The following is a 13,109-nucleotide window of genomic DNA, read 5'->3' as shown; positions in this document are numbered from 1 at the left end:
ACGATCTAAATGGAAGACGAACATTGGATAGTTGGCAGAAGGTATATTGGTACTTATAAAGGATGACAAACTTCCACCTCTTAACTGGAAATTGGGGCGAGTAACAAAATTATTCCTGGCTAGTGACAATATCTCGCGAGTTGCAGAAATTCTCACCAACAATGGAACTGTCATCAAAGATTTTTCCAAACTGTCCCCTTTGCCGTAAAAAAAAATAAACGTGTGTGCTTAAGTTTAAGTAACTGTTATATACTCTGTTAAAAGCTGGTGCTTTTAAGGCCGCGGGCATGTTACGACTTCTAAATTTTATATGGTAGCTAAACCTGGCAACGCTGCGACCACGAGGGCCCAGAAGAGAGACAGCAAAAACCCAGGTTTTTCAAGATACATACCACAAGAGTAGCATACGTAAAATTTATAAAAATTCGTTTACTGTATAATAATTCAATATTAATATATGAGATGCAAGGATAATAAAAGTAATTAAAGTTGTGCGTTTACGAAATACAAAAGTGTATCATTATTATTATAATAAAAGAAGAAAAGAACAAACACCGACACCTAAACAATCGAGTTAACCATATATTATGAAAATTGAAAATATTGAAAATTGTATAAATTTTAAACTAATAGTGTCCATTGCGTTCTTGTTATTGTTTTATCAAAGTATAAAAACAGTTCTTGTTATGAAAAAGTTGTACGCTGACAGTGGTTTCATGAAAAATTTGAAAATGGACTGAGATAAGATTCCAAGTAATCTCAGATGATGAAACAGAGACAGAGGTACCATTGTGTTGATTGAAAGTTTATATGGAATTAAAAGATACGAATTTTTTTAGGATTTGCTAGATCGACTGTGTTACGAATTATCAAATGTTAGAAATGACGTGCTTTGCGCATACATGAGGCACCATCTATTAGATGAGAAAAACAATATCTTGGCCTCTGGGTTATGCTCTTGCGCATAGACACACTCACTCTGAAAGAGAACTTTGTACGATAAACACGTGCTTCTATATACACGGTGTATTTTAAATAAAGCAGTTACTACACATAGTACATACATATACAGGGTGTCCCAGAAATTGCACGCCAGGCTGACACGGGAAGTAGATCAGCTTTAGATCTATCAAATAAAAGCAACATGACCTCAGTAAAAGTTTTTTAGTTTTCGAGATATTAACACTTTTAGGTTTTTTCAGAAAATCTCTACTTTTTGCCCTATTTTTGTCTGTTATGGGCATAAAAAACCTCTAATTTATAATTCTTTTTTTTCTGGGCTACCACTAATAGTTGGTTGAGACAACCCAGTATTCATTTTAATAAAAAGTAGCACGACATTAACATAATAAACAACTCAATCTTACCTTTTGTTTCAAAGCGAAAACCTTAACTAAAGTTTAGTTAGCGACTGTGAAAAAAAAATGTACCAGACTGAGTCAGAAAATGTTCTTAAAAACTAGCCTGCTTAATGCTCCTTCCAAAATGGTACAACATTTATAGTTTTTTTTTTTACTAAAAATTGAATAATACCACGTTTTATCATTGAAGTCGTAATTCTTCGAAATTAAGAAACTAAAAAATAATAGTTTTAATTGAATGTGCAGCCTTCTTTTATCTCCATATCACTGAGAAACTGAATGACCTTAAACATTTATTGACTATCTCGCTCACACTCATTGTTCGGTCGGTAACGACGTTACGAAGAGGATCAGAGGTAATACCTGCGCACTGCACTGCAGGGGCGTAGGGTAAATTTAGTACTGCTCCTTGTGTTTAGTGCTACACACGTGTTCTTTAATTCCTTCGTCTTGAAGTTTCAGTTTGCATTTTTACGATAACTTCGCATTAACTTGGATTCCATTTTGCTAGTGTTTGGAATTAGTTTATTGGATACAGTTTCATAACGACGACTTAGCGCTCTTAGTGGACTCGATTTACTTTGTGATTTGGACTGCTTTTAAGATGGCAAATGAACAACCTGTGCTTTTCACCTCTAGTGAGAACACAGACATGTTGTTAATTTATGGTGAGACAAGAAGCGTTTCTTCACGTGCTAACGTGAGTTATAACGCAAGATTGGCAGTGAGATTGTACTCGGAAAGATACCCTAACCGCAGGCGAGCATCCCATGAGATTATTCTTCGCACTGTCAATGCCTGCCGAGAAGGCAGAATCCCTGGCCAAAGAAGTTCTCAAGGAAGACCACGTAGTACTCAAGAGGATGAGGTTGTACTAGAACAAGTATCGGAGGACCCATCTACTTCATTAAGGGTAATCGAACGACGACGAGTCGGCCTGTAAAAGAGATGGGTATCTTAATCTACATAATATTCACAGTTGGCAATTAGAAAATCCGCATGAAGTAAGACAAGACCGTTCGCAGCACCAATTTAAAATAAATTTATGGACCGGGATCCTCAATGGGCAAATAATTGGCCCATTCGAACTCCCTGCTACCCTTAATGCAGCAATGTATTTAGAATTTTTATAAAATGATCTACCCATTCTTTTGGAAGATGTGTCTCTTGAGACAAGAAGAAGAATGTGGCTGCAGAATGATGGGTGCCCTGCTCACTATGCCCGCGCAGTTAGAGCTTATCTGGATGACACATACCCAAGAAGATGGATTGGCCGGCTAGGACCAATTTTGTGGCCCCCACGCTCCCGAGACCTAAACTCACTGGACTTTTTCTACTGGGGATGTTTAAAAGATAAAGTGTACAGTAAACCAATTCGATCGGTCGATGAATTGCGGCAACGAATCAATGAAGCAGCTCGCGAAATTACTAATTTAAGTTTAGGACGTTTAAAGATACAGTTTTTAAGAAGATGCAGGTTATGCATAAGAGCAGGTGGCAGAAATTTTGAAAATCTGCTATAATAGTTTATTCAATGTAAATTCTGAATGGTAAATATTTATTTGAATGTTGTAATTGTAAAATCTAATGAAAATAAAAAAAATACAACCCTATGTTCTGTACCCAAATTATTTTGATGCCAGCCTACAACAACAATTATAAAAGGATAATGGATAACTCTATTAGACATTGCTAAACTAAAAAGCGATTACAGTAACTAAAAAGTTGTAAGTTGAAGACAAAAGTCGGCTTAACTTTGTATTACGTATTATTTTTTATTTGAAGTATTGCGAAAGTAGTACGACTTCAATGACTATACTTGATATTATTTAATTTTTAGTAAAAAAAAGCTATGAATATATATATATATATATATATATATATATATATATATATATATATATAATACCATTTTTTAAAGAGGACTAAGTAGGCTAGTTTTTAAGAACATTTTCTGACTCAGTCTGGTACATTTTTTTTTCACAGTCGCTAACCAAACTTTAGTTAAGGTTTTCGCTTTGAAACAAAAGGTAAGATTGAGTTGTTTTTTTTTGTTAATGTCGTGCTACTTTTTATTAAAATGAATACTGGGTTGTCTCAACCAACTATTAGTGGTAGCCCAGAAAAAAAAGAATTATAAATTAGAGGTTTTTTATGCCCATAACAGACAAAAATAGGGCAAAAAGTAGAGATTTTCTGAAAAAACCTAAAAGTGTTAATATCTCGAAAACTAAAAAACTTTTAATGAGGTCATGTTGCTTTTATTTGATAGATCTAAAGCTGATCTACCTCCCGTGTCAGCCTGGCATGCAATTTCTGGGACACCCTGTATATTTAAACCTTTACTCCTTCAGGTTATGGGCACGCCCAGCACGTGTTTTCTTATCTCGAAAGGGATTAGAAAAAGGATTGGCTTTGTGTAGTGAAAAGAATCGTGCTTAAAGAGTTCTTTTGAAAAGGCTTAACTGCCTTCAAGTTGAAGAAAATCAAATAAACTGGTAAGTTTTTGATTTTTTATTGTAAAGAAGTGCATTTTGAATGCAAAATTCAAATTAAAAGTTTAGAAGAAATTTAATTTGAGAAGAAAATTGTTTTTTTCGAGTTTTTTTTGGTTCTTTTCTTGTAATTTTTTTACATTAAAAGAAATTTAAATTTAAGAAAAATTACAATTTTTCACTGAAAAGAGAAAAATTATAAAAATTTTTTAGACTGTTGGTGTATATTTCACTTAGTCAAGTTTAAACTTGTCAATGCCGCCTGGCTCGAGTAATATGATATTACTATATACAATTTGTTAGTCGTAAATATTATAGCACAAAAGCGCTCTTGTCGCATATACGTTAGACAGTTTATGACTCTCAGATTCTTTGAATCGGATATTGATGTAAATATTTAGATGAAAAATAATATTACTCTCAAACAACAAATAGAGTAAAATAATTGAAGTAGTTGACTTGTTTAAGATATAGTTTGATTTTGAAGAAGTGATAATAATTATAGTTTAAAAATTATAATTATTTTACGATGAGAAGGAAATTTTAGAAGTTTAGACGCTAAATAAATATTTATTTGAAGAAATATTTATAAAAACTATATCTCGAAATTAAATTAAGTTATAAAGATAAAAAATAACTAATTTAATTGTTGTCTCAGGGTAAAGTCTGTAGTACAGTACTAAGCTTTGTTACAATTAAATTGGTTGCTGCTCTGGTGTGCGATTTGTGTGCTACATGTGTGCGTACGGCCATCTCCGAACGTTTCAACGTGCTGTGCCGTTTGTTACAAGGTGGGAGGGAGCACGTGTGGCATGCTGTTGCATTCAGGGGTTGCAACTGATCCTACTTTTCTCGTTTGCAACTTGCAGTGCGGTTGTAAATGTGAGGGTGAAATATATCAGTCTCTGATAAGTTTGGTATGTTTCAGATTGCTCATAATTAGAATTTTGTTGACAATTAGAAGATCTGAGCAAAGAAACAATGATTGAGCAGAAAGATAAACAAATGCTCAATGATCCAGAGACTGGAGATACTCCACTTGACGCGTCAAACAAAGATAAAAATAAATTTTTATTTATTTTAGATGTGGATCCAAATAAATTAGAAGTTAATAATAGATGCTATTTAAGAAGTTTAAAAGCTTAAGAAGTTACGTTTATTAAAGTAGGCGTAAAATAAAATCCAAACTAAAATATTTTTTCATTAATAAAGGGCCTGGAGTATCTGTTAGCCCAACAATGTCAACAACTACACCTCCAGCTACATTGCAATCAAGTATGAGTGCAATTGCGACAAGTACACCAGTTGGTCAGTCAAAAGCTCTTGCAAACACCTCAACAAGTCAAAGTACTAACACACCAACTCTGTCGACTGGTGGTGGTATTCCAAGTACTCACCATCAAGATCAACAGCAACATACTTCACAAGCTAATAAAGAATTGCAACAGTTCTTGAGTAAGCAACGTGAAAATATTGAACTTCAAAACAAAGGTTTTGAGTCAATGAAAATTTTGATGGATCACATTCAGAAAGCTTCTGAAAACTTTTTAGCTGTAGAACGACTACGAATCCAAAGCGCTCGAGGTAATTTGATTAGCTCAACTGCCTTTTTAGATGAAACAGCAACGCAAACAGGTGCTGGGGCAAGTGCTCAATCAAGTCCGCAAGACTTTAATATAAAAGTTACTAAGGCTCTTAATGATACTATTACTGCTTTAAGAACTACTTTAGAGTCAAATAATAAAAAGCTAACTTTCCAGTACTGAGAAAGTATACTTTTAATCTAGATGCTGACATCAACATTTGGATGGATAAGCTTAAATCGGAATTGTAAACTAAAGATTTATTAGATGTGATTGACTCTACAGTAAAGGCTCCTAGTAATTTAGAAGAAGAAGCTATTATTAAAAGGAAGCAAGCAGTAAGAGAAATCATTACTAGCCATTTAGATGATAAATATTATAAAAAAGTTCTTTCAATTAAAGATCCTGAAACTATTATTAAAAAATTGAGAGAAGCTAAAAGGGTTGAAAACAATGTTACTCACACTTCAGTGAGAACGAAGTTGTATGGCATGAGACTGCAACCCAAGGAGAGTATTGATCATTTTTGGAACAGATTTGAAAATACTATCGTTGAATATGAAAACTGTGATAACGCAGTGCCTTTGACAGATGAAGATAAAAGGTCAGCCTTTTACCAAGCTGTCTGCGGTGTCATACCAGAAGTCAGGACTGCAGATTTAATTCACAGAAGAGTAACCAAAAAAATCAATGACTCTGGATGAGTTGAAGTCTCATTTGCTGGAAATGGAGGCTGAGAAAAAATCAGGGAATTCTCAGGAGCAGGTTGCGAGTGCAAACCAAGCAAAGCGCTCCAAAAGGTACCATGACAACTGTCATAGATGTAACAAGATGGGTCATTATATAAAACAGTGTCCGCTAGAAGCTACAGGTGAATGGTATTGTTATATTTGCCAAGTGATAACTGATCACAATGCAAATACCTGTACCAAATATGATGCTGCTAGTCAAAGTTCAAGAAACTCCGACTACATACGCGGTCGTGGTGGTCGTGGTCGTGGTAGAGCTAGAGGTAGAGGAACGTCGAGAGGAAGATCGACTTGGAGAGCTGGTTTCAGAGGTAAATCCAGAGGATTTGCTAAGACCAACCGAAAGGCGTCTGGGAAACAAACTGTTCCAACAAAGGATGGGGAAAACCAGAAGCCACAAGCCAGACAAGCAGGTATGAAGTTTGATTATATTAATAATGTAGATAATATTACGTTTATTGCAAACTCAGGTGCTACTGAGCATATTATAAATAAAAGTTTGTTTTAAGTAATTTTAAACATTACACAGGAGGTGTTATTAAAAGTGCAAATAAAAATAAGTCAGCTGACATAGAAATAGATGGAGTCGGAGACTTTACTTAAAATCAAAACTAAATAAAATTAAATTAACAAACGTATTATTTTCAGAAAATATATCAAACAATTTAATCTCCCTTAGACGTTTTGCAGATGCAGGCTTAGGTATTTTTCTAGATGATAAAAAATTAGAGATATTTGATAAAGAAATAGGTGAGACATATTTGACGGGAATCTATGTCAAACCTAACTGCTATTAACGTTTGAAGTAAAATCTGTTAATGAAAGTACTGAGTCAGATTATACAACGTATTCTTGTACTGCTGAAATCATTTCTCCAAATGAATTCTCCGAATAATCTCAGACGGTACCTGTTGATTTAAATTTACAAAGGATGGAGGGAGTAGTAGATGTTCTTCCTCAAAACTCAACACCATCTGAGCTTGGGAGGGAGAGTCAGAAGAATGGTCATTTGGAGAAAGATGAAAGTAATTTAGATGCTAATATTACAGATTTCATATTAGATGAACAAACGTTAAATAGAAGAATTTTAGATCTGAATTCAGTTGATGCTCTAGAAGAGTTTAATAATATTAAAAGTGTCGAAAATAACATACATCAAATGAAAATGATAAAGTTAGATGAAGGTATGTTATGGCACATAAGTCTGGGGAATCCAAACTTGAATTATCTAAAAGAATTAAAGAAATCTGAGCAGTCGTTGTATAATGTAAATTTTAAAGAAAATATCTTAGATTGCAAAACCTGTATTCTAGCTAAAATGGAAAAATTACCCTTTAAAGAATCTAGATTGATAGCAGATAGACCGTTACACACAATTCATGTAGATACTATGGGACAATTTAAAATAAACTCGTTTTCAGGTGTTTGTAAATACATTATTGTGTTTTTAGATGATTTTTCTAGATTTGCTAGAATATTTGCAGTCAAAAATAAAAATGAAGCAGCTAACTGTTTAGAAAGTTTCATCACAACAGTTAGAAATTTATTAGGTAAAGATGAAAAAGTGTGCTATATCAGAACTGATAATGCTAGGGAGTTTACTGGAGGTGATTTTGTAGATGGTATGCATAAAGAAAAGATAGAATCAGATTATGCTCCTCCATACACTCCAGAATTAAATGGTACAGCTGAGAGACAAAACAATACAACAAAAAATTAGAGCGTTATTGTTTGACTCTGGCTTACCTAAGTCGATGTGGATATTGGCAGCTGAAACAGCTGTTAATATGTACAATAGTACACCTCACAAAATCAATGGTTTTGTATCACCATTGAACAAACTCAATGCAAATATTAGCACACATATGAATAAAATTAGAAGGATGCTTAGCTTACGTTAAACTTCCAATATCTGAAATCAAGTTTTCTGAAAGAGCAATAAGAACCATACTAGTGGGTTACTCACGTACGGGATACGTCATGTGGGAGCCAACCTCTGGTAAATTCTTAGATTCTAGACATGTCAGGTTTAATGAAAAACTAGTTTATAAGGATATTTACAAAACTAGAGATTTAGAAGTTGAAGATTCTCCGACAGTTGAAAAACAAAAAGAAGTTGAAGTAGATGATGATTCAATTGATGAAAAAATCGATTCTGAATCTTCTGATGTAAATATTCCAGTGACAAAAGATTCAGGTAAACAACTAGTTAAACCAGACAAGTCTAGAAAGCGTAAATTAGATGAAAATGTATCAAATGATACAAAATCTAAGAAGCTTAGAACTTCTAAGAGAAAGCCGAAACCTAAAATAGATGAAAACTTTGTTTATGCCAAAACAGCTGAAAAATTCAAGATTATAGACGAAGAAGAATTTATTCATGTTATGCTTGCTTCAGTCAGCAAAGATCCCAGTAATTACACAGAGTATTTACTGCGTGAAGATAGTGCTGAGTGGATCAAAGCAATTAAAGAAGAACTCAAATCACTAGAAGATAATCAAGTCTATGAACTTGTAGATAGACCTGTAGATGCAAATGTATTAGAATCTAGATGGGTTCTGAAAACTAAAATTGGCAAAACAGGTGAAACCATCTATAAAGCTAGAGTGGTTGTTAGAGGCTTTTTAGATAAAAATGAGTACGAGTTGAAAGAAACTTATGCTCCAGTGTCAAGACTTCCAGTAATTAGATCAGCACTAGCAATCATAAATAAACTTGATTTAGATGCTAGACAAATGGATGTAAAAACAGCTTTTCTGTACGGTACTTTAGAAAAAGCTGTTATGGAAATCCCAGAAGGTTATGATTGTAGTGATGAGATTAGAAAGACGAAAGTCTGGAAGCTTAAGAAATCTTTATATGGACTGAAGATCAATCCTAAAAGATGGAATAAAAGATTCACTGAAGAAGCACTGAAGCTGGGTTTAGAGAATGATTTAAATGAGCCATGCTTATTTACTTGGAGGAAAGATGGAAAAATTGCTATTGTAATCCTATATGTAGATGATATGATTGCAGCTAGCAATGATCCAGAAAAATTAGATGAAATCATCAATCATTTCAGTAAGGTTTTTGAGATGAAAATCTTGGGAGAACCACAGAATTTTCTTGAAATGAAAATTCATCGTGTTAAAAGCAAACGTGAAATGTCTATTACTCAGCCTGAGTACACCGAAAAGATCCTAGAAAGATTTAACATGAAAATATGCAATACTCATGACACTCCGATCATAACTAGACAAGTTAAAAATAGAAACAACAAAAATAAAACAAGAGGAACAACTGACTTGGGTTTGTACTATAGAGGTAAAACCGAAGTCATGGAAGCTTTGACTGATTCTAGCTTCAGAGATCGAGAAAAGTCGACTTCAACGAGTGGCTATGTGATTCAACTGTATGGTGATACAGTAGCTTGGAAAAGCCACAAACAGTCCTCTCCTGTTACATCAACGTGTCAAGCAGAATATCTTGCTATGAGTGAATCCTGTAAGGAAATAATTTCCTTAGACAAAGCGACTAGAGATATAATAGGTAAAACTATGTATCCAGTCACTATTAGATGTGACAATAAAGCAGCTTGTGACTGTACTCAAATGGAAGGGAGTCACAAATTAAAAGATTTTGATGATGATGTCGATCTCATCAAATCTAATTTGGCTGAAAGAGAAAAGACGGGTATCAAACCTCAAATGGCTGAAACTCATGGTGATTTTATTAAATCTTATGTCTTAGCGGGTAAAATAAAAGTTAAATGGATATCTACTAAATTAAATGTGCGGATATCATGACCAAACCTTTACCTTCTACTTTGCATATTAACCTTAGAAATAGAATGATGAACATAGATGATAAAATTTAGATGATATAGATGTTATTTAAAATACTTTAATAAATGAATTAAATCGTATACTTATTATTCATTCTTTTAGAGAAACTAATAACCAGTCATAGCATAGTGCGCAGTGGAGAGTACAATGGAGTTCAAAGGCAACTTTTAATTTAATATTTGATTGATACTTTTATATTCGTTATTATGTGCCATTGATATTTGATATTAGATGTGTTCACGATCGTAAGTCGATCTTAGATGTAATTTTAAAATTATTGTAAAATATGTATGTGCAAAGGGAGGGAGTGTTAGAAATGACGTGCTTCGCACATGCATGAGGCACCATCTATTAGATGAGAAAAACAATATCTGGGTCTCTGGGTTATGCTCTTGCGCGTAGATACACATACATATATATAAATATATATATATATATATATATATATATATATATATATATATATATATATATATATATATATATATATTGAAATGATCAGAAATCTAAAAGCAAGTAGGTACATAATGAAAATTTATAATTTATTGAGATTATTTTTACTAAAGATAATAATTAAACTAAAGGCAGAAAAACGATAAAAAAAATAAAAGAAATTGAATTGATATTTGCAAGTTAATTAATTATAGTTATTTTATATATAAGGAATTATTTATTAAAAATGATATATTCTAAAAGGATTGCATATGTACAAATCATAATTTGTATCATAGAATAATGTTATTAATTATAAATTAATATAAAACTTAGTGGAAGATTGATTTTTTTTAAAAAATATATGAAACTGTTGCCAAAATGACCCATAATAGTGAAAATTCATAAACTATTAATGAAATAAAAGTTTATTTAAAAACATAAATATAAGAACTGACAAGTGTTTGAAAAGTGAAGGACATTGTGAGGAGACAAGAGCAGCAAAAGTCTAGTCAGTCATATTATATGGTTGCTAAGGAAAAAAAACAAAAAAAAAGAAGGGGATTATTATTTATTGGGAGAAGAGTATCAGCAGAAAAGAGAATGGGGAGTGAAAAGTTATAAGAAATAGAAGTTAAATTTGAATCAAAATACAAAATAATTGCGAATTATTAAAGATGAATGGAAGATAAATATCTGGACTGAAGAAAATCCAATGAGTTGAAGATTTGTTACTAATCCAATCAGTTGAAGATTTGTTATTGACAATTCACAGAAGTAAATGCAAGTTTTAGATCTGATATTGCAAGATATTATCATCTCAGGTCAGTTCCTTCACGTATTATTGGCCAATAATAATAATAGTAACAATATAAAATAATTTATGTAAAAAAAAGGAATATTACCTATACTTACGTTGACAATGGATAAAATTCCTTATTTGTGAGGTTAAGATTCCTTTTCCGTAGAAATAATATGAAGTGTGTAGTATAATTAAATTTTGTTCAATGTATCATATGTAATCCTTCCACAGAAATAGAACTTCTTGATTATATCATATAAAATTGACATAATTTTTTTTTATATTTTCCTTATATTGTACATCTAAATAATAGAATATTCATCTGAGTCGATTTATAACAGAGAACTGTGTAGAATTATCAAATTAGAAGAACGGCTAACTTCAGGTTAGACTCATAGGCGTACTCAACTACATTTTATTAAACTTTATTTGAATTAAAAATAATACAATTAACTTTTAACATAAAACTTTTATTGATTTATTAAAAAGGAAAAACATCCATAAGTAATTTATTTATGCCAGAACTCAAAGAGAGAATGAGTTTTATGCCCGGCAAATAACGTGCTAGCGACAACAATAGAAAAATAAAAACAATAATAGAGGTAGAAATAAATAATTTAAATTGGCGCCCAACGTGGGGCTCACATAAAACGAAAAACGTGGGGCTCACATAAAACGAAAAACTTGGGGCTCACATAAAACGAAAAACGTGGGCTCTTAAATAATAATAACACGTCACTAAAAATAAAAATAAACAAAGAAATCATGGAAAGGAAAATGAACTTAAGAAATGGAAAACAGGTAGGTACAGAAGAAAGATCAGAAGAGGAAAAGGAAGAACGAAGGCATAGAAGTGGTGATTTTGAGGTGCAGTATTTAGAACAAGGAAGAGAACAATCAGATGGAAATGTGACAGGGGATGAATTGGAAGAACAGGAGGATAGGAGACAACAAAGAAACAATAATGATCAATTAATGGAATTTTTGATTAGTATGAGGGGAGAAATTAAACAAGATATTAATAATATGAGGGGAGATTTTAATGAAAAGATGGATAATATTAATGGAAATATGAATAGATTGGAGAGGAAAATTGAAGAGGTTAAAATTGAAGGTTTGAAGGAAATTAAGAAACTTGGACAAGAAAATGAAGATTTTAAAAAAATAATTGATAAGGTGCAAGAAAATATGGAACATCAAAATAAGAATCTAAGAATGGAGATCCAAGAAAATGGGATCAAAATCAGAGAAGAAATTGAAAAAAAGGTAGTGGAAGAGGTTCAAGCATTAGGAAAATGCATAGAAGAAAATTTACCAGAAACAATACTAATGGAAGTTACAAGACAAAATGAAGAAGTAATGCAGGAATATCAAGAAAATTTCAATAAAAAATTAAAGACTTAGATGTTAGAGTAGAAGAAAAAACAGGGACATGCGCTAAAAGAAATGAGACTAAAGGCAAGCAATTTAATAGGGAATTGGAGGAGATGAATAAGAAATTGCGGGAAACTGTGGAAGATATAGAAGATAAAATAAGACGAAATGGAGGAGGCATAATGTGTACAGGAAATGTGGAAATAGGGGTAAAATTTGATGGAAATATAAATACAATTCACCCTAAAGTTTTTATGAAAATAGTGAAGAGTAAAATGAAAGGAATAAAGGATTTGATGGAGATAAAAATTATAATTAGGGGAATGTTATCAGGACATGCACTAATGTGGTTTTGCAATAAAGAAGAGCAGATTATAGATATGGAAGGTTTTGAAACACAATTTTTAATGTATTTCTGGGGGGAAATTCAACAGGCCAATTTTCGAGAACGGTTGTATTTCGGAAAATTTGACTACAATAAAAAT

The sequence above is a fragment of the Diorhabda sublineata genome, chromosome 10, assembly GCF_026230105.1.
Source record: "Diorhabda sublineata isolate icDioSubl1.1 chromosome 10, icDioSubl1.1, whole genome shotgun sequence".
In the NCBI taxonomy this organism is placed as follows: Eukaryota; Metazoa; Arthropoda; class Insecta; order Coleoptera; family Chrysomelidae; genus Diorhabda; species Diorhabda sublineata.
Note: the sequence above shows the minus strand (reverse complement) of the source record.